At 42.9% G+C, this 25,324-nt stretch overlaps 1 protein-coding gene across 6 annotated transcripts in view; it reads right to left on the bottom strand.

Moving 5' to 3' along the window:
• Nucleotides 1-25,324, bottom strand: part of GLYATL2 (glycine-N-acyltransferase like 2) — a 93,811-nt gene that overhangs the window by 25,372 nt on the left and 43,115 nt on the right. For 2 of the 6 annotated variants that reach the window (XM_069553234.1, XM_069553235.1), the window contains exons 2-3: nt 14,597-14,837; nt 4,678-4,833 (exon numbers count right to left, since the gene is read on the bottom strand). The exons of 2 other annotated variants lie outside the window; for them this stretch is intronic. The gene's annotated coding sequence lies outside the window, so the exon portion shown is untranslated. The remainder of the gene's footprint in view (nt 1-4,677; nt 4,834-14,596; nt 14,838-25,324) is intronic. 2 more of the 6 variants (XM_069553238.1, XM_069553236.1) reach the window with 1 other exon arrangement.

Raw genomic sequence — 25,324 nt, forward strand, 5'->3', positions numbered from 1 at the left:
TAATTTCTTTTTCTACTTTCTCATTATTAGTGTATAGGAATGCAAGGGATTTCTGTGTGTTGATTTTATATCCTGAAACTTTACTATATTCATTGATTAGCTCTAGTAATTTTGTGGTGGAGTCTTTAGGGTTTTCTATGTAGAGGATCATGTCATCTGCAAACAGAATTTTACTTCTTCTTTTCCAATCTGGATTCCTTTTATTTCTTTTTCTGCTCTGATTGCTGTGGCCAGAACTTCCAGAACTATGTTGAATAGTAGCGGTGAAAGTGGGCACCCTTGTTTTCTTCCTGACTTTAGAGGAAATGCTTTCCATTTTTCACCATTGAGGATAATGTTTGCTGTGGGTTTGTCATATACAGCTTTTATTATGTTGAGGTATATTCCTTCTATTCCTGCTTTCTGGAGAGTTTTTTTTTTATCATAAATGGATGTTGAATTTTCTCAAAGGCTTTCTCTGTGTCTATTGAGATAACCATAAGGCTTTTATTTCTCAATTTGTTAATGTGGTGAATTACATTGATTGATTTGCAGATATTGGAGAACCTTTGCATCCCTGGGATAAAGCCCACTTGGTCATGGTGCATAATCTTATTAATGTGTTGTTGGATTCTGATTGCTAGAATTTTGTTGAGGATTTTTGCATCTATGTTCATCAGTGATATTGGCCTGTAATTTTCTTTTTTGTGGCATCTTTGTCAGGTTTTGGTATTAGGGTAATGTTGGCCTCATAGAATGAGTTTGGAAGTTTACTTTTGTCTGCAATTTTCTGGAAGAGTTTGAGCAGGATAGGTGTTAGCTCTTCTCTAAATTTTTGGTAGAATTCAGCTGTGAAGCCATCTGGACCTGGGCTTTTGTTTGCTGGAAGATTTCTGATTACAGTTTCAATTTCCATGCTTGTGATGGGTCTGTTAAGATTTTCTATTTCTCCCTGGTTCTGTTTTGGAAAGTTGCACTTTTTTAAGAATTTGTCCATTTCTTCCATGTTGTCCATTTTATTGGCATATAATTGCTGATAGTAGTCTCTTATGATCCTTTGTATTTCTGTGTTGTCTGTTGTGATCTCTCCATTTTCATTTCTAATTTTATTGATTTGATTCTTCTCCCTTTGTTTCTTGATGAGTCTGGCTAATGGTTTGTCAATTTTATTTATCCTTTCAAAGAACCAGCTTTTGGCTTTGTTGATTTTTGCTATGGTCTCTTTTGTTTCTTTTGCATTTATTTCTGCCCTAATTTTAAAGATTTCTTTCCTTCTACTAACCCTGGGGTTCTCCATTTCTTCCTTTTCTAGTTGCTTTAGGTGTAAAGTTAGGTTATTTATTTGACTTTTTTGTTTCTTGAGGTATGCCATGTATTGCTATGAACTTTCCCCTTAGCACTGCTTTTATAGTGTCCCACAGGTTTTGGGTTGTTGTGTTTTCATTTTCATTCATTTCTATGCATATTTTGATTTCTTCTGTGACTTGTTGGTTATTCAGAAGCATGTTGTTCATCCTCCATATGTTGGAATTTTTAATAGTTTTTCTCCTGTAATTGAGATCTAATCTTACTGCACTATGGTCAGAAAAGATGCTTGGAATGATTTCATTCTTTTTGAATTTATCAAGGCTAGATTTATGGCCCAGGATGTGATCTATCCTGGAGAAGGTTCTGTGAGCACTTGAGAAAAAGGTGAAATTCATTGTTTTGGGGTGAAATGTCCTATAGATATCAATTAGGTCTAACTGTCGATTGTATCATTTAAAGTTTGCATTTCTTTGTTAATTTTCTGTTTAGTTGATCTATCCATAGGTGTGAGTGGGGTATTAAAGTCTCCCATTATTATTGTGTTATTGTTAATTTCCCCTTTCATACTTGTTAGCATTTGTCTTACATATTGCGGTGCTCCTATGTTGGGTGCATATATATTTATAGTTGTTATATCTTCTTCTTGGATTGATCCTTTGATCATTATGTAGTATCCTTCTCTGTCTCTTTTCACAGCCTTTGTTTTAAAGTCTATTTTATCTGATATGAGTATTTTTACTCCTGCTTTCTTTTGGTCTCTATTTGCATGGTGTATCTTTTTCCAGCCCTTCACTTTCAATCTGTATGTGTCCCTTGTTTTGAGGTGGGTCTCTTGTAGGCAACATATATAACGGTCTTTTTTCTTGTATCCATTCAGCCAGTCTTTGTCTTTTGGTTGGGGCATTCAACCCATTTACGTTTAAGGTAATTATTGATAAGTAGGATCCCGTTGCCATTTACTTTATTGCTTTGGGTTCGGGTTTTTATGCCCTTTTTGTGTTTCCTGTCTAGAGAATATCTTTTAGCATTTGTTGGAGAGCTGGTTTGGTGGTGCTGAATTCTCTCAGCTTTTGCTTGTCTGTAAAGCTGTTGATTTCTCCTTCGTATTTGAATGAGATTCTTGCTGGGTACAGTAATCTGAGCTGTAGGTTATTTTCTTTCATCACTTTAAGTATGTCTTGCCATTCCCTCCTGGCCTGAAGAGTTTCTATTGAAAGATCAGCTGTTATCCTAATGAGAATTTCCTTGTGTGTTATTTGTTGTTTTTCCCTTGCTGCTTTTAATATTTGTTCTTTGTGTTTGATCTTTGTTAATTTGATTAATATGTGTCTTGGGGTGTTTCGCCTTGGATTTATCCTGTTTGGGACTCTGGGTTTCTTGGACTTGGGTGATTATTTCCTTCCCCATTTCAGGGAAGTTTTCAACTATTATCTCCTCAAGTATTTTCTCATGGTCTTTCTTTTTGTCTTCTTCTTCTGCAACTCTTATAATTTGAATGTTGGAGCATTTCATTTTGTCTTGGAGGTCTCTGAGATTGTCCTCATTTCTTTTAATTCATTTTTCTTTTTTCCTCTCTGATTCATTTATTTCTACCATTCTGTCTTCTATTTTGCTAATCCTATCTTCTACCTCCGTTATTCTACTATTTGTTGCCTCCAGAGTGTTTCTGATCTCATTTATTGCATTATTCATTATATATTGACTCTTTTTTATTTCTTCTAGGGCCTTGTTAAACCTTTCTTGCATCTTCTCAATCCTTGTCTCCAGGCTATTTATCTGTGATTCCATTTTTATTTCAAGATTTTGGATCATTTTCACTATCAATATTTGGAATTCTTTCTCAGGTAGATTCCCTATCTCTTCCTCTTTTGTTTGGTTTGGTGGGCATTTCTCCTGTTCCTTTACCAGCTGGGTATTCCTCTGTCTCTTCATCTTGGTTATATTGTTGCGTTTGGGGTGGCCTTTATATATTCTGGGGATTTGTGGATTTCTCTTTATTATGGGGTGTCCTCACTGTGGGTGGGGTTGTATCAGTGGCTTGTCAAGGTTTCCTGGTTAGGGAAGCTTGTGTCAGTGTTCTGGTCAGTGGAGCTGGATTTCTTCTCTCTGGAGTGCAGTGAAGTGTCCAGTAATGAGTTATGAGATGTCAGTGGTTTTGGAGTAGTTTTGAGCTGCCTGTATATTGAAGCTCAGGGCTGTGTTCCTGTGTTGCTGGAGAATTTGTGTGGTATGTCTCGCTCTGGAACTTGTTGGCCCTTGGGTGGTGCTTGGTTTCAGTTGTAAGTATGGAGGTGTTTGATGAGCTCCTATCGTTAATGTTCCCTGAATTCAGGAGTTCTCTGATGTTCTCATGATTTGGACTTAAGCCTCCTGATTCTGGTTTTCAGTTTTATTTTTACAGTAGCCTCAAGACTTCTCCATCTATACAGCACCGATGATAAAACATCTAGGTTAAAGATGAAAAGTTTCTCCACATTGAGGGACACCCGGAGAGGTTCACAGAGTTACATGGAGAAGAGAAGAGGGAGGGGTGAGTTAGAGGTGACTCAGATGAGATGAGGTGGAATCAAAAGAGGAGAGAGCAAGCTAGCCAGTAATCACTTCCTTATGTGTGCTCCACTGTCTGGACTGCTCAGAGATGTTCACAGAGTTATACAGAGAAGAGGAGAGGGAGGAAGGAGACACAGGTGGCCAGGAGGATAAAAGAGGGGAATGAAAAGGAGAGAGACAGATCCAGCCAGTAATCAGTTCCCTAAGTGTTTTCCACTGTCAGGAACACACAGAGATTCACAGAGTTGGGTAGAGAAGAGAAGGGGAAGGGAGGAGACAGAGGGGACCTGGTGGAGAAAAAGGAGAGTCCAAAGGAAGTGAGAGCAGTCAAGCCAGTAATCTCACTTTCAAGTAAAAATGGATACTAAAGTTTGGGTTTTTGAAGGTATAAACTTGATAACAAATACCAAAAAACAAAGATTAAAAATCTAGCATAGAGGTTGGATTTTCAAAAATACAATATTAAAGAAAAGAAGAAGAAGAAAAAAAAACAAGGTCACAAGAATCATTAATATATATATATATATATATATATGAAGTTTGCTTTAAAAATAGGGTCTTTTTTTGAAAAGTAATAATAGGTTATAAAAATGAAAATTAAAGGAGTAATAGAGGACTTAAAAATTTTAAAAAGTTAACAAAAAAGAAGAAAAAGAAAAGAAAAAAAAGAATGATCGTACAAATAGTAAAGATAAATCTAGGACTTTCTCTGGTGTTGTTGTGGGCAGTGTGGGGTCAGTTCATTTTTGGATAGTTCCTTGGTCCGGCTTATATTTCTCAAGATCTATAGGCCCCTTCCTATGTAGTTGGTACTAACTACAGGGTTTTAATCTATTGCACCTGTCACTTCCAGGGCGGTTCCCTCTGTTTTAGCTTCTTCTGTTTGCTGGTCTCTTCAGTGTCTGATTTCTGCCCTGACGCAAGGGGGGCAGTGGTGCGCCGGGGTCCAGCCCCCGCAGGATCCAGGGAAACCCGAAGGAGAAACGGCGTCGGCAACTGATTTGGAGAGAGAAGGAAAGAAAGTTGAAGATAAGAAAATAGAGAACCAATAAAACTTGGTTTACATAGAGAACCAATAAAACTTCAAGACAAGTTTGCCCTGTTCACAGAGGCCACAGGTGCCTTCCCGCTCTCCTGAGGGAGTGAAGACGCAGAATGTCTTCCTGTTCAGGTCTTAGAAACCCGGGCAGATAAGTGAAAGCAGGGAGCCCCCATGCTCCAAGGGATCAGCCTGAAAAAGAGAGAAAGAGGGGAGAGAGAGAGAGAGAGAAAGATAGAGAGAAGAAAAAACATGGGGTGACCAAGCTTCTGCGAGGCCCAAAAGCTTTATTTTTTAAAAGGTGCTTTTATACCTTGCCTTATACATAGAGGGAAATGAAAGATGCAGGGTCATACAGAGTCAGCCCAAACATTCCAGCAGTTTTGCCCTTATCGAAACCAGGATTTTTCTGCATACCTTTTCCACAAAAGATGTTGTGTACAGTATCTTCTGGCCTTGGAGGCCTGTGAACATTTTATGACCCTCTTTTGATAAAGGCTGCTCAACCAGAAAACTTATTTTCCCTCAAAGTGTTTTTTCTTTATATTTTTATCTATGTCAGCCTCAGAAAATGCCAAACAGAATTATGTTTTTCACAGAGCAAAGGTGCAGTGAGTTACAAGAAAGAACCAATTAGCTCAAAAGTCTGATGTGGTTAAATTCAAGGCTACACTTGTTTTTCTAGCATTCTCACTATGTTAACTAATGCATTCCCAGGTGCACAGTGGATAAGAGATATGGGAACTTAGCAACAAACATTGGCCCAATAATGAAATCCTACATCAGCACTAGCACTACTCTAATAACTTTTAACTCTTTCAAAGACTCTATGTTTTACGCTTTCCGTGCCTCTCACAGTTGGGAGGCTGTAAATAATCACATGCATAGCTGTAAGAGTCTGGATATACCTGCTGAGCAAGCTAGAATGCTAACAGAGGGGGTTTGATTTGAAATATTACTCTCATGTCCAGGAGACTTATTAGCTATAGCCCTAAGTTGATTTTCTCCAGAGAAAGGTGGTCAGGGTTAGCCCCCTGTTAATGTCAGAGGAGATGGGGAAAGTCATGAAACAGTAAAACAGACAGATTCTGGTGTTGGGGTAGATGCTCGAGAAAGCCTAGGGAGCCCCTTGAGTTCTGAAGCCTTGCTTAACAGTCCTCTTCCACATGACCTTGTCCTGGGGGGGATCTCCCATGGCGGCTCCTGGCAGTGGTGGGCACTTTTTTTAGGCTCACTTGTTCAGTCGCGCTGTGGGGAGGGAGGGATGCTGCAAACAAATAACACAGGCGTGTGCTCGCAGTGTCTCAGCCACACTGGGCCTGCCCCGGCTCGTGGCACACACAGCTCAGGCTCCTGGTTGCTCCACCGGGAATCGTCTGAGGCTGGCCCTGGGCTGCACGCACCTCCCCGGTCTAAGCCGCTCAGGCTCAGGCACACAGGTAGTCCTCAGAGGCGCAGACTCAGTTGGGCCTGTGTTTTGTGCCCTTCACAAGTCCAAGTAGCTCAGGTGTTTGGCAAGCACAGTCGCTGCGACTTATCGCCTCTCCTGTCCGTGCTGCTCAGTTTTCTGGGTGTACAACTGGCGCATGAGTATATTCTTTTCGATGGTATTTACATAGGGAAGAGGGAAGAAAGGCTGAGAGATTTGGTTTTCTCTAGAGTTGAGACAGTTTCAAGTCCAAAGTGAAGGACAATGGCCCCAAACCCAGTTAACCTTGCCCAGAGCCATGGATTCGGACAGTAATCATGGAGAGTTTGGGGAAGCTCATTACAAGAAAAAAAACTGCATGACTTATAGATATAAAAAATTTCTTGTTGAAGGATAGGCTGATTTTTTTTTTAAGGACAAACACTACCATAGAATATTTTATGAAATATCCTTTTTGTATTTAACCAGTGGCTTGCTCACAGAATACACAGTCAACAAATTTTTTTTTAAACAGGGTGTTTTTTTTTTCCTAATTATAAAAGTAATGCAAGATTATTGTCAAAAGTGGAAACTCAAAAAAGTATAAAACTAAAACTAGCCTTAATTCTACTACCCTTCTGAAGTACTATTAACATCTTTTTATATCTATACAGGTATATAATCATATGCAACTCATTTATATTGAGTCTGTAGTTCTATTTACTACCGTCTTCTCTTAACATTGTATCATAGTAAGCTTCATTAATGGCACCCCACTCCAGTACTTGTGCCTGGAAAATCCCAAGGATGGAGGAGCCTGGTAGGCTGCAGTCCATGGGGTTGCTAAGAGTTGGGCATGACTGAGCGACTTCACTTTCACTTTTCACTTTCATGCATTGGAGAAGGAAATGGCAACCCACTCCAGTGTTCTTGCCTGGAGAATCCCAGGGACGGGGGAGCCTGCTGGGCTGCCGTCTATGGTGTCGCACAGAGTCGAACACGACTGAAATGACTTAGCAGTAGCAAGAAGTATTTTTAGGGCTTCCCAGGTGGTGCTAGTGGTAAATAAAGAACCCACCTGCCAATGCTGAAGACAAAGACACCTGGGTTGGATCCCTGGGTTGGGAAGATCCCTGGAGAGGGCATGGCAAGCCACTCCAGTGTTCTTGCCTGGAGAATCCCGTGGACAGAGAAGTGTGGCAGGCTCCAGTGCACAGGGTTGCAAAGAGTCAACCATGACTGAAGCAACTTAGCACACATGCACACACACACAGGAAGTATTCTTAAGCCTACCTTTAAAGCCCACATAATGAGCTGTCTTATAATGTAAACATGCCATAATTTACTTAACCATTTCTCTACTTTGGAAATGTAGGGTGCTTCCAAAATTTTGCTCTTATTAAACAATAAGTGCTTCAGGACATCTTTGTATCTCATTGTGTTTTTGTGGCTATAATTTATTTAGGATAAGTTTCTGGAAGTGAGATTTCTGGGTTAAAGGAGAGGAGTAATGCTGAGATTTTTTGATACGTTCTTTCTAGAAAAGATGTAATTATTCATAAAGCTATCAAAAGTCCTTTCTAGGGTGTAATAATTATCTTTATTACTAATAATTAATGGTGGTGACATTTGTTGTTCATTTTCATTTACAAATCATTTTTGTGTTAGTTGTTTATATACATTATATCGTTCAATGCTCAAAACAACCCTGTAAGGGAGGGTATAGTAAATTTTTTTTTTTTTTTGCTTGCCCTTGTCAGGTTTTTCCACTTTTCTGCTAACACCTCATTTCCCGTAGCTAGTCATCTCCGTTGCCTATAGTTTTAGTGGGCTTCTCAGCCACAGTTCCCTTCTCTTCCCTAGCCCAGTGGGGGTGGGCGTGAGTCCCACACTAGTCTAGACAGATCTTTGGAAGCTGAGTCTTGAGGGCTGAGGCACATGGATGGAGAGAATGGAATTGACTCACCCCTGTAAGAATGTCCCAGAGAAGTCCCCAGATAGGCAAGGCCTGCCTGGCTACTCTCCTCAGCAAGGTATGGGAATTAAGTTTTCCTTGGGTTCTGACAGCTGCCCACTATTTCGATAATCTATTTTTCTTGCTTGCTTCGCGATGAGCCAGAACCAGTTTCTGTTATCTGCAACCAAAGGGTCTAGGAGGCACTTGACACTTGAGAGTTCCCATGGTGGGGAGGAACTGTTGGGACTGGATTCTGAGCCTAGAGGGTCATCTTCCCGAGTCTGAGCTTCTCCCCATTATGCTGCATTTACAGTGGATCTGGCCCCACTCTAACAAGTTGCCAACCACTCTGTAGCCTAGAGGGCTTCCCAAGTGGCTCTGGTGGTGAAAAGCCCGCCTGCCAATGCAGGAGACTCAGGAGGTGTGGGTTTGATCTCTGGGTGAGGAAGATCTCCTGGAGTAGGAAATGGTGACCCACTCTGTATTCTTGCCTGGGAAATACCATGGACAGAGAAGCCTGGCGGGCTACCATCCTTGAAGTCACAAAGAGTCGGACATGACTTAATCACACGCACACAGTGCATCTAGTCTAGAATTTTGATAATTTTTTAGGAGAAAGGAGATTTAGCTGTACAAAGTTATAATAATGAAAAGGAAAATAGGACCTTTTTTCACAATCCTTATTGTTACGGTATCTTACATGTTTTTCTAATTTGTATGGAAATTAAAAAATATATCCATTGTATTAAAGAAATTCTGAAATAAGAAGTAAATCATCCATGCGACAGGACCCCAAAATAATTTTCATGTTCATTTGTTCCCTTCAAGCACTGGTCCACATGTTTATATTTCTTGCATAGATATCATGTACAAGCTATCACATATGCTGCTTTTTACTAATATAATCATGATAGTTGCTTTTAAATATAGTCTTCTCAATGACTACTGCCTGCGTGATAGTCATGTCTATTAACTGCCTTTTACAAATTCATGCTTATTCTTCAGAGGACTATAAACTTCTTAAGAAAATTGTTTACACCCATCTCTGTGTTGGAAACACTAATGCTAAACACTAACAACTAATCTAAAGATGACTGGGTTTTTTCTGCAAACTATTTTATAACTTTCAGTTCAGTTCAGTCGTTCAGTCGTGTCCGACTCTTTGCAACCCCACTAATCGCAGCATGCGAGGCCTCCCTGTCCATCACCAAGTCCCAGAGTTCACTCAAACTCACGTCCATCGAGTCAGTGATGCCATCCAGCCATCTCATCCTCTGTCGTCCCCTTCTCCTCCTGCCCCCAATCCCTACTTTAGGACATGTTTAAATCAAAAGGTATAACTTAACTATATGTTTAACTTTAATCCCTTGTTAGTTTAAATTTTTCCTGTTTGCTTTGAGATTGGAAGTTGTATCATCTGGAATCTCAGAGTATGGGGTCAGCTGCCTTTTAATAAGTTCTGCTAACTCGAGGTACAGTTTGGAGGATCTTTAGTGGAGTTTGTGGCTTCTGCAAACATTCACTTCTTGGGACCTCAGTTCCCAGAGTCAGAGATTGGGATCTGGTGTGGCCAACAAGATTTCACCAGTTTAGAAGGATGGGAAGAGAGTTGCTTCTTCGTGCACGTTGGTCTCCTGCACTCGGAAACCCTCCGATGTGTGATAAGGAGAGCCCTCTTGGAACACGAATGGATAGAGGACACAGCAAGAAATGAAGCCTGGAGACTCCGCTGAGGTCTAACTGTGATGGCCTCAAACATAAAGCTGAGGTGCGAGATCCAGTCCTGATACATGAAGAATGGGCGTGGGGCGCGGTCCCACTCCTGAGAGCATCCAAATGCATAGAGTAGGAACAAATGCGGCCAAAGACGTGAAAGACTCGCGCAGCAGAACCTACAAAGCCCTGCTGAAAACACGAGTGAGGATCTGAGGAGGCGGAAAGACTCCCTGTGCTCCTGGACGCAAAAGAACCAATGCTGTGCGATGCCACTTACGTGAGGCTTCCGGAGCAGACAAACTCATAGAGGCAGGCAGCAAGCGGAATCAGGGTGATGCTCCGGGGGAGGGGGCGGGGCGATGGGGATTGTTTTGGGGGTACAAAGTTTCCCTTGAGGGCGATGACAAAGTGTTGCAACTGAGTAATGGTCGCACAACATTGTGTAGGTACTTAATGTTGCTAAATTGTACACTTAAAAGTAGTTTACAGAACTTCCCTGGTGGCCCACTGGTTAAAAATCCACTTGCTGAGGCAGGGGCCACAGTTTCGATCCCATGCCCTGGAGCATTCACAACCAGCAACAGACCTTGCCCTGGCCATAGAGAAAGCCTGCCTACAGCAACGAGGACCCAGTGCAGGCAAAAATAAAAGACATAAATTCGGCAGCACATGCGTGGAAATAGACATATTTATTTTAAAAATAGTGGTTTAAAGGACTTCCCTGGTGGTCCAGGGGTCAAGAATTCACCCGCCAACCCAGGGGACATGGGTTTGATCCCTGGTTGGGGTACTAAGAACCGACATGCGGAAGGGCAACTGAGCCTGCGCACTGCAGCTAGAGAGAGCTTGCCTGCCACGGTGAGGACCCAGTGTAGCCACAATAGCAATAATGATAAAAGGTATGTTTATCTAGCTTCAAAGGCAAGTTGGGTGTTGTGTATATTTTATCTCAATAAAAAGTACGAGCTGGGAGGGAGGTCTACCCACGTTTTTAAGCAGTTTTCTCATTTAGGAAAAAAAAAATTGACTGTGAGGATAGAGGAAACTTTTTATTTGGGTCGAAGTTGGAAGCAGGGGCCAGAGAGAGGAGGGAACGGCAACGTCCTGACACGAGGAGGGGACCCGGACCCGAGGCGTGGCCGGGGGATGCGGCCAGTGCTGGGGTCACGAGGCAGAGTGAAGGATGTGGCAGTGATGGGTGTGGGGGATAGACGGTCATTCTTCACAAGCGTCAGTTCAAACAGGATGCTCCCTCTGTCTGGGGACTGATAAAGCAAGCTTGAGCTTCCATGGAAACTTTCAAGCCCTTGACTGAAAGTCTGAAGGAGAAAAGTGATAGTGGGAGACACAGGAATGGGTGATTTTAGCTAAACCGGGGAGGCACAGAGACCAGGAAAAGTACTTGGAGGTGGAAAAAAAATGATATGGCCACAAAAAAGGATGAAATCGTGCCATGTGTGGTGACGTGGGTGGACCTAGAGATGGTCATACTAAGTGACATAAGTCAGACACGGAAAGACACGTCTCACACGACACTGTTTACATGTGGATTCCAAAAAAGGGCACAGATGAACTTATTTATAGAGCAGAAGATTCACAAGTAGAAAAAAAAAAGCCCTTAAAATTTTAAGGGTGTGGAGGAATAAATTAGGAGATTGGGGTTGATATATACACACTCCTATACATAAAATAGTTAATTAATAAGAACCTGCTGTACAGTACAGGGAACTCTCTATTCAGTACACTGTGATGGCCTATATGGGAAAAGGATCTTAAAAAAAATTACTATATGTATGAGTGTGTGCGTGTGTGTGTGCTTGCTAAGTCACTCAGTTGTGTCTGACTCTTTGCAACCCTATGAACCATAGACCGCCAGGCTCCTCTGTTCATGGGATTCTCCAGACAAGAATATTGGAGTGGTTTGCCATGCCTTCCACCAGGGGATCTTCCCGCCCAGGGATGAACCCATGTCTCCTGTGTCTTCTGCACTGACAGGCAGATTCTTTATTGCTAGTGCCACATGGGAAGCCCCAGCTATATGTATTCAGTTCAGTTCAGTTCAGTTGCTCAGTCGTGTCTGACTCTTTGCGACCCCATGAATTGCAGCACGCCAGGCCTCCCTGTCCATCACCAACTCCCGGAGTTCATTCAAACTCACTTCCATCGAGTCAGTGATGCCATCCAGCCATCTCATCCTTTGTCATCCCCTTCTCCTCCTGCCCCCACTCCCTCCCAGCATCAGAGTCTTTTCCAATGAGTCAACTCTTTGCATGAGGTGGCCAAAGTACTGGAGTTTCAGCTTTAGCATCATTCCTATATGTATATATATATATATATATATATATATATATATAACTAAATCACTTTACTGTACACTTGAAACTAACGCAACATTATAAATCAACTATACTCCAAAAATCTTTTTAATCTACAAAAATAGACACAAAATTTTATATTAAACATGTTAGATATAAAAAAATAATTTTTAAACTTTGCTCCAAAAACATTTTTTAAAATATTTAATTGGAAGACAATTACTTTACACTGCTGTGTTGGTTTCAGCTGCACGGACGGCTCAAATCATCCATAAGTAAATACACATAGCTCTCCCTCCCCATGGGCCTCCCTGTCACTCCCCACCTTGCCACCCCTCTCAGTGGTCACAGAGGATGGAGCAGAGCTCCCTGTGTTGCATAGCTGCGTCCAACTAGCCATTTCTTTTACACACGATAGTGTATAGATGTCAATGCTACTGTCTCAATTTGTCCCACCAAAAGCCAAAAAATTCAAACATCTAGGTTAGCTAATTGGCTAATGACTGCTTCCACTGTCCAATCCATAGATTTTTTCTCTCATATTTCACATCACTGGGTATAATTGCTAAATCTGAAAAATGGCATGCTGAGAGTGTAACCAACACAAAAACCCAGCATCTGTTAATTATTTTGTGCTAGGTCTAATGCTAAGTATTTTATACGCATGATACCATGTAACACTATAGCTCTGAAAATAATGCATTCTACCTTCCAATGTACTAATTAGAAAACACTTTGGAACGCTGATTGATTAAACAACTTACAAAGAAGCAAGAGGCAAAGCTACAGTTTGAACCCAGCTTGAGCTTTGGACGGCTGTCTGCTATGCCAGTAGCCGTCTCAAGTTACTAAAGCTCTGCCTCACCTGAGGGAACTGTGAATGGTGTGAATTCCATGGAAAGTGAAGCCGCTCAGTCCTGCCCGACTCTTTGTGACCCCATGGACAGTAGCCTGCACCAGGCTCCTCCATCCATGGGATTTTCCAGGCAAGAGGACTAGAGTGGGTTGCCATTTCCTTCTCCAGGGAATCTTCCCTACCCAAGGATGGAACCCAGGTCTCCCGCATTGTAGAGAGACGCTTTACCGTCTGAGCCACCAGGGAAGTCCCTGGGCATGTGTTCAAAACTTTATTTTTCAAATATTGTAATGAAACTAAGACAACTTCTGAAATGGTGGACCTTTGTGTGTGTGTGTGTGTGTGTGTGTGTGTGTGTTAGTTGCTCAGTCGTGTCCAACTCTTGTGACCCCATGGACTGTAGCCCACCAGGCTCCCCAATCCATGAAAATCTCCAGGCAAGAATACTGGGGTGGGTAGCCATTGAAGGAATCTTTTGGGCCTAGAAAAGAAAACAACAGTCTCAAAGGCCCTTGCTGAATCGTCTAACTTTGGAGAAAACAAAACAGAACTTTAGGTCCTGCCCTGATGCTCCAGGCTGGTTGCATCTATCTGGGACTTATCACCCCTTGTCCAGAAACCTTCCACCCCCTACTCCTGCCCAGAAGACTTATCACGCCCTGTCTGGAAACCTTCCAACACCTACACCTGCCCAGAAGACTTATCACCCCCAGCCCAAGCACAAATGCCATCTCAACTAAAGAATACCCCAAACGTCCTGCCTGATTAATGTTTCCCTTATCGCTTCCACAAGCCTCCCTATAAATATAGAGCCTCCCTGACCCCTCTCCGGGCTCAGCCTGGTCGTTAGGCAGACTGTCGCCCCTCCTTGCCTGAATAAAGGTAACCTACTTCTGTTGAGGTCGTCTTTCCTCTTTCTGCCTCAGCCCGAACTGTACCTTACAGCCATTCCCTTCTCCAGGGGATCTTCCTGATCCAGGGATCAAACCTGGTCTCCTGCATTGCAGGTAGATTCTTTACCATTTGAGCCATCAGGGAGGCCTAGATGGGCCTTCAAGAATAGGTTTATCAACTCCAGCATGAAGTTTTCATTTTTTAACAGCCCTGGAAGGGGTGATAGTCTCTATTCCAAGTAAAGGACGACTTGCCAGGCATCAGATAACTAAGACACAGGAAAAGTGTTTCATGGTGCTGAGGGGTTCTGTTGTGGGTATTTGGAAATCTCACAGAATGTTTAATATCCATTCCATTAGGGAGAAAGAGTGTGAATTTTGGAGTCATGCATACATGGTTTGAAAATCTAAGTCTGCCTTTCATTTCTGAACAAACTTGAGGAAGTTACTTAGTCTTGGTGAGCTCTGATGTCTTCAAAGTGATGGTGATCATAACAGCCTCATGAAAATTACTTAGTGGACATGTTTAAAGTGCATTTTTGAATTTCTCTGGTCCCCGAACATACTCCGTTTACCTCTCATCTTTTCAGAATTTCTCCTTGAAGAGTTCAAAGACTGGAGCATCCCATGAAATCCTTCTGCTGGGTGACTCCCAGAAGCTGCCGACCTTATACAAATCCTTCTCTAGGAGCATCTCTGGGTCTCTCAAGGTGCGGAGTGGCAGACTGTGGCGTGGAGTGGAGCACCAAGGACGAGAAAAGAGCAGCCTCTGAATTCTGGTCTTTTTGGTCCCTGACTCTTGGCAGAGGGCTGGAGCTGCAAAAGAGAATGGAGCAATATTCCACTGTATATATGCATCACATCGTCTTTATCCACTCCTCTGTTGACGGACATTTAGGTTGCTTCCATGTCCTGGCTATTGCAGTGTTACTCAACCATAAAAAGGAACAAAACTGGGTCATTTGTAGAGACAGAGATGGACTTAGAAACCGGCACGCAGAGCTAATTAAGTCAGAAAGATAAAAAGAAATATTGTATATGAATGCATATATGCAGAATCTGGAAAATTATGTACATGATCTTTTTTTGCGAAACAGAAATAGAGACGCAGAGGCAGAGAACAAATGAATGGACACCGAGGGGAGAAGATGGAGCTGGGACGGGCTTGGAGGCTGGGGTCAACACACGTGCACTGCTGATACTGTGCACAGAACAGGTGACCAGCGAGCACCTGCCGTACAGCACAGGGAGCTTTACTCAGGCTCAGCGGCGGCCTGCACGGAAAGGAAATGCAGTGCGGGGGGACATGTGTGCACGCAGTGGGTTCACTGGCAGTCCAGTAGAAACCAACACCACACTGGAAAGCAACGATGCTCCATGCTTTTGTTTTAAAGAGGGCAGAGGGGGAATCATACCTAAGACTGCGGCTTCTTGTCAGGAGGAGGCCCCTGGGCCCAGCTGGTAGGCTTTGCCAGTCACTTGGAGAGGCAGTGGAGGGCAGGGGCCAAGGGCGGAACTCTGAGAGCCAGACTGAATGGGCATAGACTCCAAGTCTGCCACTTTATAGCTGGTCAGCTTTGGACAGGAGAAGGCAATGGCAGCCGACTCCAGTACTTCTTGCCTGGAAAATCCCATGGACGGAGGAGCCTGGGGAGCTGCAGTCCGTGGGGTCGCTGAGGGTCGCACACGACTGAGCGACTTCACTTTGACTTTTCACTTTCATGCACTGGAGAAGGAAATGGCAACCCGCTCCAGTGTTCTTGCCTGGAGAATCCCGGGGATGGGGAGCCTGGTGGGCTGCCGCCTATGGGGTCGCACAGAGTCAGACACAACTGAAGCGACTTAGCAGCAGCAGCAGCAGGCGCCCAGTTAGTGGACAGAGACTGATCGTTATCAGGAGGACACCTGTGAGTTCTTATATTCCACCCGCCTGCTGGGGACTTCATTCCCATCAGCATGTTCTGAAGACACAGCTCATCAGTCCTGTCACGGATGTGGTCCTCCTTCAAGGGCATGGCCCTGTTGACCATGTCAACTTTGAGGCACTGGTGGGCTTTTCATCAGAGTCTTTCAACCAGTTTTTTAAAACCAAATCAACTTTTATATAGTCTGATTTTTTTTTCAAAGTATAGGACACATAGAAATCACTTGAACTACACTGCTGTTATCACCTCTTACCCTAAGTCTTGACCCAAAATGTATTCTGAAGTTGGATCATCTTCCTTTGTGTGACCAAATTCCACATTACTCTGTGGTGTTACAAAAATTCATATAGAAACTACTTTACATATAGAATTTACATATAGAAACTAATTTATGTATAGAAACTACTCAGACACTACCCAAATTTCGGTGTCCCACAAACCGTAGGGATGTCATCCAAAAGAATGTCAACATTCTGTTGCAAACTGAAGTATTTAAAGATGAAACAGTCCATTAGTAAAAATGTGATGATACAGAGGAAACAAGATTGGTCATATTTGATAATTGTTGAAGCTGAGTCATGGGCACATTGAGGAGTTATTATATTTTTCTACTTGATGTAACATATTTTCCAATACAAAATGTAAAAAAAGAATTTTTTTTTTTAATTTAAAGAACCGAAAAGTCTGTTAACTTCCTCACAGCTTTGGAACAGTATCTAGGAAGAGCAGAGCTAACACTGGACTAGTCCTTATGATTATCTTGACCTCTCACCAGCTGATCTTGGGAAGGCACAGTCTTTCTACTGAGCTTCAGCCCTTTCAGTTGAACAGTAGAGGGTTCATCATGCACCCAAGTCCAGTGGAAAGATAATTTAAACCGCAGGTCTTAAAGTCTTCCCCAGATATAATGAATAAGAACCCTCAGGGGTGAGATGCAGGAAAATTTATCTAAAAAGGTATAAATGGTTTTCTTTGTCCGTTTTTAGTCACAAAGATAGTATATACTGATTATACAAGTAGAATGACCCAATGTTTTCTTTGAAAAGTTAATGATCTCGCTCCTTCCCTCCTAGCCTCTCCTTGCCCCTGCCGTTGAGATAACTAGTGTCCTTGTTATACCAATACATAGAGGGGTGCCTCTTGTTTCATGATTTTCATTTGCCTCTGATTTAGCATGGACATCCCTTAGGGTCAGTCAATACAGCTCTAACTCCCTCCTTTGAGTAACTGGGTAATATTCAAGTGAATGCTCGGGACAGTTTAATTGACCATTCTGCTGTTCTTTGCCACTGTAAACAGAGCTTCAGTAAACATCCTTGTACACATTTGTTTACATCCTGGAAGATTTTTTTCTCTATGGAATTAATTCCAAAAAGTGGTATTATCAAATCAAAGTACATGTGCGTTTTAAATTCCAGAAAGTACCACCAGATTTCTTTCCCAAAATATGACTATAACTTTATTTCCATCAGCAATAAATGGAAGAAATATTTCCCTACATTCTCACCAGTACTAGATGATATCCCTCTTAAATTTATACCAAATTTATGGATGACAAATGGCATCTTATTATAGATTTAATTTCCATTTTCCTGACTAGTGAAATTGGGCATATTTTCATATGTTTATCAGTCATTTGGGATTGACTCCTGAGCTTTCTGCTTCCATCTTTTGACCCTTTTAATACTAGGCTATTTTGTCATTCTTATGTGGCTCAGTTGATAAAGAACCTGTCTGCAGTGTGGGAGACCTGGGTTCGATCCCTGAGTTGGGAAGATCCCTTGGAGAAGGGAAAGGCTACCCACTCTAGTATTCTGGCCTGGAGAATTCCATAGACTGTATAGTCCATGGGGTCACAAACAGTCAGACACGACTGAGTGACTTTCACTCTTTCAAAATTCTGTAAAAGAATTTTGACTATTAAATGTACCAACATTTGCAAGTATGCTACAAATTTTCCCCCTAATTTATAATTATTTCTTAACAGTGGAGTCTTTGGCACGTGGAAACTTGTAATTTCAATCCTCAAATATCTTTCTCACTATGACTTGAGTTTTTTTCTTTTTTTAATTAGGAATACTTTTACTACTCCAAGGCTATACAAATATTTTCCTATTTTTTCCTTTATTTTTTACATTTTAACCTTTGTTTCATTAGGAATATATTTTTAATAACATTGATTGAATTTATTTTATATCTTTCTTCCATACGGCTAGCTAATTGTGTATACTATTTATTAATTAAATAATTCCACTGAAACTTAAATATTTCTTTTGCTGTATAACACACTTGTATATTTTTTAATCCATTTATGAATTTGTTTCTAGTCTTTTCTTAAGCTATTTCAGTGCCTTTACAGTAAGTTTTAATATCTCATAAAATAAATCTCTGTCCACTATTCTTTTTTTTCAGTTTTTGTCTTTTATGGACTTAAGAGCTGTAGGACTTGCACTAATTTTTCTAGCTCCCCACCAATTACACCAGCTACCAATTGCAATAATGATTGGAATTGGATTCACTTTTAATTGAAATCAATTATGGAAAGATTAATATTTTCATGATACTAAACATTTTCTTCTAGAAACATGGTATATACATCAATTTTCTTGTTCTTTTTTCATACCATTTGGTAAAATTTTAATGTTTTTCTTGGGTTAGCCAAATGATTTTCCATTAAACTTATCCTTGGATATTTTATGCTATTTGTCACTACAGTAGATGGAATTATTTTTCCCTCTCCATTTCTGACTATTATTAGTTTTTAATTTTTGTCCTCTTAATTTTCAAAACATGTCACAAGATCCCTTAAGATCCTGTTTGTTAGTTAGGTGTTGTTTTTTTTTTTTTTTTTTGCCAAGGTCTCTCGGATTTTGTAAATACAGGCATTATTGCAAGTTCAGCTCCAGATTATCACAATAAAAATATTGTGAAGCTCAGTTCCTCACCTGGAAGCTGGCATGAAATAGGTCACCTAGACGATGAATTTGAGAAGTTCAAAAACATGTGCTCACCGATCCTGTGGCTTTTCTTTAATATTGTTCATCCTTACACATCTTCAGTTCTCATAAACTAGTCTGGGAGTGGGGAGGAGACAGATGCATTCACTGGGATGAATGAAGGTTGTCAGTAGTCTGCAAAGGTAGGAATCTAATCAGGAAAGTGAGTGCTGGAGCGCTCTAGCGCCTGGACAGTGTCTGGGTAGTACGGGGGGGGCACGCCTTGCCTTGCTTGTTTCTGCAGTGAGGATCTGAACTGGAAGCCTGACCGACTGGGCGCTTCTTGTTCTGGGCTGGCGAGTGATGGCTGGAAACCAGGTCAGGGCAAGAGGAGGCTTCACTGCCCCTCCTCGCACACAGACCTGCCTGTGAACTGTCTGCCAGGCCCCGCAGACCCACTTGCAAAACGGCCAAGCCCCTGGATGCAAACCGAAGCAAGGGCGTCCTGAGACAGCCGGCGGCGTGTTACATGGAATATGTGCATCGAAAGAATATTCTGCTTTACCCTTCTGTGCTGAAACAGAATGAAAAATCCCGAAGGTCTACGACATTGTCTGGTTCCTTTGTGGCCTCTTGTGCAGGCATCAGTGGACCTGCCACCCACAGAAATTTGTTCCGTTTGTTCAGACAATGAAGCTGTTTGCCATCTTGGGAAAGTCCTTTCTTAATATTGAAGTCGACACCACAGAACAGCTTCCTTTCCCTCACAAAGGCTTATCAGGCAGTCATGATATGCCATGAACCCTGCTAACGTGGAGATGTAATGTTAACAGACACAGCCACCATCCTGAGGAGCGCAAAGCCGGGCAGGCGTGGTGGTGGTTATGACACAGAGAGGGACTCTACGGCTGGTACCACCAAGCCCTCTGCCTGCCTTTTGTCTGCGGAAAGTCTTTAGCCAAAGAGTAAGTTTAATCCGAGAAGGAAGAAAGCGCAGTAGCAAAAAAGAGCAAGCAGAACAAACTAATAAGAGTTTAGTTAGGAAGCAAAGTCAAGGACCTTCAGTTCCTTCTCAAGGGCTAGAAATGATATTCCGAGCTGTATCCTGGGAGCTGTCCTGCAGATACTAAAACCCCCGCCAGGTGGAAGGGGTCACCCACATGATGAGCAGGACGTGGCCGTGAAATAAGCTGCCACAGTTCTGAGAATTGGCCTCAAAGAAATGGGAATTAACTGGCCCTGGAACTGAAGATTAGCTGTACTTAAAACGACCAAGGTGGCGATGGGCAGACCCCCGATGAGCAACCTCAAGGTGACTGTCGGGCTGGCTGCACTGCGTCTCTTGTAGCCCCCCCCACCCCCCCTCCCCCCATCTATAAACGCTCCTGCCGCCGACTGTCCCTGGGGCAGAATCAGCATTTAGACAGGAGCCCACCCCGCCCCCAGTTGCCTGCATCCAAAATACAGCAAGCTTTCCTTTCCCCCAACTTGGCTTCTTTATTGGCTTTTGAGCAGTGAGCAGCCAGACCCTACTTTTGGAAACAGTGACAGAGTCTTTCAAAATGTATTGTGAGCTGTTGGGAAGGGAAGGAGGTACCGGTAAGTATGTGACTAGGAGGGCTTCCCAGGCGGTTCGGCGGTAAAGAATCTACCTGCCAATGCAGGACATAGAAGCAGGAGACGCAGGTTCGATCCCTGTGTCAGGAAGATCCCCTGGTGGAGGAAATGGCAACCCACTCCAGTCTTCTTGCCTGGCAATCTCACGAACGGAGGAGCCCGGCGGGCTGCAGTCCCCGGGGTCGCAGAGCGCTGGACACGACCGAGGGGCTGTGCACTCGAAGGTGCCTGTGGGCCCGGGAAGCACAGGCCACAGTTACCACTGGGAATCGGAACTCCTTACCGGCCTCAACTGATGCACTCATTGTCTGCAAGACAGATAAGGGACTTTTCTCAGTCGTCAGTCGACTATACCTGGTCTGTATGGATTGTTTAGGACTTTATGAGGCAGAGCTACACCAGAGAACTGGAAGTCAGGGTCATCATTTTGACTGCTAAGTCACTTCAGTCGTGTCCGACTCTGTGCGACCCCATAGACGGCAGCCCACCAGGCTCCCCCGTCCCTGGGATTCTCCAGGCAAGAACACTGGAGTGGGTTGCCATGCCCTTCCCCAGTGCATGAAAGTGAAAAGTGAAAGTGAAGTTGCTCAGTCGTGTCTGACTCTTAGCGACCCCCTGGACTGCAGCCCACCAGGCTCCTCCATCCAGGGGATTCTCCAGGCAAGCAACGTGAAATTTCTTCCCTCCTCACCGTACTCCTTCCCCGACCCCTGCAGCCATAAGCTCATTCTCTACGTCTATGAGTCTGTTTTTTCTCTGTGTTGTAATTACGTCCATTTGTATCATTTCTTTTTAGATTCCACATACAAAGTTGTCATAAAAGATAGTTAGGGAGTTCGGGATGGACATGTACACACTGCTATATTCATAATGGTTAACCAACAAGGACCTACTGTATGGCACAGGGGACTCTATTCAGTATATGTGGCAGGCTGGATGAGAGGGGAGCTTGGGGGAGAATGGATCCATGTACATGTATGGCTGAGTCCCTTCCATGTTCACCTGAAACTATCGCAACATTTTTTGTTAATCAGCTATGCCTCAATATAAAAGAAAAAGTTTAAGAAGAAGAGGTGAAATCCCAAACAGGTGGCTTCCTGAGGCTCACGTGACCTGTTCATGCAGTTATTAATAACTGTCTGGAACGGCCACGTGGGAAATGGAAACCAGAGAGTGGAGCCTGGGGGACTTTGGACCTCTTCACAGAGGGGATGGCTGCTGTGATTCCTTCTTCTACACTTCATTAGTCATCCGTGAAGCATGGTGCTGGCCAACACACTTCCTGGTTGGTTGTTCAGCCCAATGTGCTTGTGCCAGGAGTAAGATCTGATATCAGGAGAATTCTGGGAAGAAGTAATAACTACGGTGAGGACTGAAGATTGAGTATGAATGCGCCAGATTAAAAAAAAAGTGATGGGAAATCCTAGATGAAGGAGAGAACTTGTTCCAGGCACGAGCCGTTTCTAACTAAAAACTTGTATTATCCACTCAGAATCCCTGATCTACAAAAAATAGTAGACACTTCAGGAACAGCACAGACATAGCAATGGCCTCTTTTGGCTTTTTTCCTGACATTGCAACGTGGGTCATTGTGGACATTGCAACTACTGCTTAAAAAAGAAATCTTAACTGAATTGCCTTTGAGTGACTAGCCAATTCCCATCTCTCTATGAAAGGCTTCCCAGGTGGCACTAGTGGTAAAAAGCCAGCCTGCCAATACAGGAGAGGAGAGACATGTGAGTAGGGAAGATCCCCTGGAGGAGGGCACGGCAACCCACTCCAGTATTCTTGCCTGGAGAATCCCATGGACAGAGGAGCCTGGTGGGATATGGTCCTTAGGGTCTCAAGGAGTCAGACACATCTAAAATGACTTAGCACATCTCTCTATAAAAAATAGTAAACCTCTACAGAATTTACCGTTCACATTTGGTATGAGCTTAAAGGATGAGGTTCCAGCAATTAAAGAATTATATCAGTTAACAAGCTTTTTGTAAAAATTTCAAACCACCTAGAAGGCTATGGTAGGTTTGTCACTCAGCATAGTATAAATAAATCCACTCAGATTATTAAACTCCTAAGGCCTGGCTGAATGTTATACTGACTGAATGAAAGCACACACTGAGAAAGAAAGGAAAGAGATCGTTTTGGATTTCGAAGGGTATAGAAGTCTCAGATAAAAAAATAAATAAATGAACCAGGAAGTTAGTGCTATATGAAAACAACTATATTCTGGCAATCAATATTCAGAAAACATGAGAGGTGAAAGAAGAGAAAGCAAATAGATCTGTCTGTTTCAAAATGATGCCTCAGGCAGGTCTTAAATCCAGAGAATAATATTTATTCAAAGATTTAGGCTCAAAGGCTCCAATTAAGGCAGTGATTCGAAAACCGATCATGTGCCTGAAATAAACAACAACAAAAAAGTGGGAAATGGAGTTTTTTTTTAATATGGCAAAACTAAGCATATAATTATCAATGCATGTATTTTAGTGTGTGTTAGTTGCTCAGTTGGGTCCAACTCCTTGTGGCCCTGTGGACTGAAGCCCACCAGGCTCCTCTGACCGTGGAATTCTCCAGGCAAGAATACGGAGTGGATAGCTATTTCCTTCTCCAGGGGATCTTCATGACCCAGGGATCAAACCTGGCTCTCCTGCATTGCAGGGAGATTCTTTACTGTTTGAGCCACCGGGGAAGCCCCATAATTATCAATAATCACAGTTAAAATAGATGAATTAATTTTCCTACTAAAAATGCAGGTCTCTTATATATTGAGTTAAAAACAAAGTCCAAGAAGCACATATTAGTCTGCTCAGGTTGCAGAATCCCATAGCCTGGGCAGCCTAAACAACAGAAATTTATTTCTCACAGTTCTTGAGTCTGAAAAGCCCAAGGTCAAGGTGCCAGCAAGGTAGATTCATGCTGAGCCTTTTCTCTTGGCTTGCTGCTGAACGCCATCTCACTATGTCCTCATGCGGAAGAGAAAGAGGAAGATGGCGAGAGGGCTCTGATCTCTCTTTTTCTGCTGAGAAGGACACCAATCCCATCATGGGGACTCCACCCTCATGACCTCAACTAAACATCCAAAAATCATCACCCTGGAGGTTAGGGCTTCAATCCATAAATGAGGGAGGGGAAGGCAGAAAAACATTCAATCCACGCATCTGCAACAAGCAACATGTAAGGGTTAAAAGGATGGAAAACAGATGCACTCGACAAATGTTAAACCGAAAGCAAGTTAATAACATCAGTATCTGAAGGAGAAAAAAGAACTTGAACATTTGATGAGCACAGAGTCCTCCCCACAAGATGGGTTATGAAATCTTCCTAACAACACAAGACAGCTATGGAATATACAGACGTGCAAAGAGTGATTGGTAAGTCCACAATCAAAGGGGGAGAATTCAGGACCCTTTCTGCAGAAAGCAACAGATGGAGTAAATTTTAAGTTGGATTTACACCACACCATTATAACTCGAGGTTTTCATGATTTCTGGTTTTCTACTTATGTGTTTGAGAACTGTTCATGTGTTTGTCCATCATAGTTGACCGAGGATGCATATCCACACGTAGAGCACTGGGCACTTGTTTCTAAGTCTTAGTTCTGGTCCCTGCTTGTGATTGTCAGCTGTCTATTGAGCAGGATCTGTATCTCTACTCCAGTGCTGACAGCCGTTCCTTTCACCTACAGATAAATGCTGCTTAGGAGAAATCGGGATGTGAGGATGGAGGAAAGACAGGGGCTTACTAGACATCCTAGGCCATCTCCCACCCAACCACTTACTTCTGTCATGCCAAACGTGAACTTGTTTTTGCTTTCACAGCTCCTGTCTCCACAACAGTCTGCTCCAGTCTGGGGTTTCTGATCAAAATTTCAGACTCAATGGTGGTGTTTTGGGGACAGATTATGGTCTTTGTCTCCTTTTATTTTTCCCATTATCTTATGTAATTATTGGTGTTCAGTTCACCACCTCGACCCCCTCTCCACCTGGCCTTCTTTCTCTGCACTCCTCCCCCGAGGCTGGTCCCACCCTCCACATCATACCAGCTCCTTTGTATTTACCTTATTCCGCTGCCCTTACAGTCAGATGAACCTGGGCCAATCCTACTTTACTGTGGATACGAAATAGTACCTGAGTCTTGGGCTTTACATATGAGTCTTCCCAAGAACTAGTGAACAATCTTTTATTTTACCTTCAGGGAGGGCTTCAGCTTGGGAATATGGGGAGAAGACAGTGGACTATCTCTGATACACCCTTTTAGAGTCTTTTGAAAGGGGAGTGGAGATAGGTTACCAGGGACCTTCCCACCTTCCTCCCTCTCCTGAAGAAGCACTTGTTTTCACAGAGTAAAAATAGGGGCAGTCCGACATAAGTTCTTGGCAACCGAGGCTTATCTTGTCTCCATGGGATGAGCAGCCAATGTGAGATGTGTTTAAAAATTTAAGAATGATGCCCAGCATTAATAATAAAAATACTTAAAACAGGTAAAAGCATTAACCTTTTAATCTTTAAAAAAGTGTATCTATTTGCTTTGGAGGAGCTGGGTCTTTGTTGCTGTGTGTGGGTTTCCTCCAGTTGTCGTTAGTGGGGACTACTCTCCACTGTGATGGGGGGGCTTCTCCTGTTGTGGACCACAGGCTCGAGGGAGCATGGACTTCAGCAGTTGTGACACGCAGGCTCAGCAGTTGCAGCTTGAGAGTTCTGGAGCGTGGGCTCAGTAGTTGTGGCACACGGGCTTAGTTGCTCCAGGGCATGTGGGATCTTCCAGACCAGGGATCAAACCCATGTTCCCTGCGTTGGCAGGCAGATTCCTAACCACTGGACCA

The sequence above is a fragment of the Ovis canadensis genome, chromosome 15, assembly GCF_042477335.2.
Source record: "Ovis canadensis isolate MfBH-ARS-UI-01 breed Bighorn chromosome 15, ARS-UI_OviCan_v2, whole genome shotgun sequence".
In the NCBI taxonomy this organism is placed as follows: Eukaryota; Metazoa; Chordata; class Mammalia; order Artiodactyla; family Bovidae; genus Ovis; species Ovis canadensis.